The sequence below is a fragment of the Cyclopterus lumpus genome, chromosome 21 (assembly GCF_009769545.1).
Source record: "Cyclopterus lumpus isolate fCycLum1 chromosome 21, fCycLum1.pri, whole genome shotgun sequence".
NCBI classification, from domain to species: domain Eukaryota; kingdom Metazoa; phylum Chordata; class Actinopteri; order Perciformes; family Cyclopteridae; genus Cyclopterus; species Cyclopterus lumpus.
The window spans coordinates 10,309,579-10,312,166 of NC_046986.1; positions in this window are offsets into that span (position 1 = coordinate 10,309,579).

Sequence of the window (2,588 nt, forward strand, 5' to 3'; positions counted from 1 at the left end):
GCAGAGGTTCTTGGGCTCTGCTCCTCTTCGCTTTTACTGCTAGAGATGAGCTTTAGACTGGAGCGCAGCGCTGTCGTAGAGGTTTTTTTGCCCCCTTCAGTCTTCCCGTGCTGAAGGCTGACAGAGCTGTGTTTGGCGAGCTTGTCGGAGCAGCTACAAATCAGCTGATGACGCCACATCAGAAAGGAAACTCAAACCGATGTGTCAACCTGTCAACCAGCGTGCTAACACTAACTATTCTGGGCATTGGACACAACACGATTATGAGTGGAATGTTTGTTTCTGCTGTGGTTCGTTTTGCTCTCGGCACCTCCTCGTTGTATGCATTTTGTCCGGGGTCACGAAGATATGTTTTGTAAATCTGTACATAGACTATTAAGTTATTTACAAGTGCTGTTTAAGAACCTGTAAGCGCTGGCTTGTAATGTGGCTGTAGAGTTTCTGAAGGATGAAGGAGTACAGGAACAGCAGGACCTGTGACAATGCTTGCCATGCAAATTGAGTGCTCCGATCCCTCCCCTTCTGTGCCTTGTTTTAAGATCCTAATGAAAAATGCATGGCCTCCTCTTAGATTCTTAGACCGAAATCCAAGTTCAACCAAGACTTTTGCTGGCTCTGACATGAGTGAGTGATGCCCTGGCTCTGGACCTTAAATTTCTCTCCTCTGGCTCTACCGAATTTCTCTCTGGCACTGACTTAGTGGATTTCCTACAACCAGTCCCTGAGCAGTCTTCTGGACCTTCACGCCGCCATAAAATCCAGGTCAGTCTCCTTCTTGCACTTAGCACCCTGGTACACCTGCGAGCTGCACAAGATGAAGGCTGCTGGGCTGCTGGGGCCTTCTGGACTGACTGTTCACAAACAGGCATATAGAGAGCACAGGAAGGCCTATGCAGAAGCTCTGAGAGATGCACAGTCCAAGTTTTATTCCACCATTATCAACAACAGCCCCGGTAACTCTAAACAACTTTTCTCTACTGTAAATCATCTTCTCAAACCGCCTTCACTTGTCCATCCTGAGGCCACTGAGGATAGGTGCAATATGCACATCACCTTTTTCCGACAAAAAGTTGAAAACATCCGCTCACACCTCTCCGCCACTGCTGTCCTGCCTCTCACAACCACCGACCCACCATCTGAGTTTGTCCAGCCTCTTTGCTCCTTCTCCATTGTCACACAGGAGGAAGTGGAGGATATGATCAAAAACACAAAGCCAACCACCTGGGGTTTGGACCCTTTCCCATCAGCTCTGCTAAAGACAAACACCTCTACCATCTCTCCATTAATCACCAAGATCATAAACCACTCCCTCCTGGCCGGCCATATCCCATCTGCGTTAAAAACTGCTGTCATCAGACCACTACTAAAAAAAAACACCCTGGATCCAGAAGTTTTCTCCAACTATAGGCCCATTTCAAATCTTCCATTTCTGTCCAAAGTTCTGGAAAAAACAGTTGCAGCACAACTTCACGATCACCTCAAAGACAATAACCTTTTTGAGAAGTTTCAGTCTGGTTTCCGCCCTGGCCATAGCACTGAAACAGCCTTGGTCAGGGTCACCAATGACCTCATGATGGCAGCAGATACCGGTTCCCCATCTCTACTCATCCTCCTGGACCTAACAGCTGCTTTTGATGCAGTTGACCACAACATCCTCCTTCACCGTCTGAAATACACCATTGGACTCTCTGATAAAATACATAACTGGTTCACCTCATATCTGTCCGACAGAACAGAATACGTTACCCTGGGCAAAGCAAAATCATACACCCACAAGGTCACCTGCGGTGTCCCTCAGGGCTCAGTGCTGGGCCCCACTCTTTTCACCCTCTATCTGCTTCCCCTGGGTAATATAATTAGCAGGCATTGGGTATCCTATCACTGCTATGCTGATGACACACAGCTCTATATGAGGACAACCCCCACTTCTTCTGCTGTCCACTCTATAGCCCCACTCACCACCTGCCTGGAGGACATAGAGGCGTGGATGAAACTCAATTTTCTTCAGCTAAACAGTTCAAAAACAGAAGCCATCCTAGTTGGCACACCACATCAGCTCCGCTCTTCCACCATCACCTGTATCACCGTCTCCGGTCAAAACGTCCCTCTTTCCACATCTGTCACCAACCTAGGTGTTAAAATGGACCCCAAACTCACTTTTGACACCCACATCAAACACCTCTGCAAGACAGCTTTCTATCACCTCAGGAACATCACCAAACTCCGTCCAACACTCACCCTGACAGATGCAGAGAAGCTTGTCCACGCCTTTGTCTCGTCCAGACTGGATTACTGCAATGCTCTCCTCATCGGAATTTCTAACAGGAACATCCAGAGACTGCAACATATTCAGAACAGCGCTGCCAGGATCCTGTTAAGAGTCCGCAAATACGACCACATCACCCCCGTTCTGAAATCATTACACTGGCTCCCCATCCCACTCAGAATTGAGTATAAGCTCTCCCTCCTCACTCATCAGTGCATTCACGGACATGCCCCCCAATACCTAAAAGAACTACTCACCCTCCAGACCTCCCCATTCACCCTCCGTTCTGCAACCAAAAACACCCTCCAAGTCCCCAGAACCA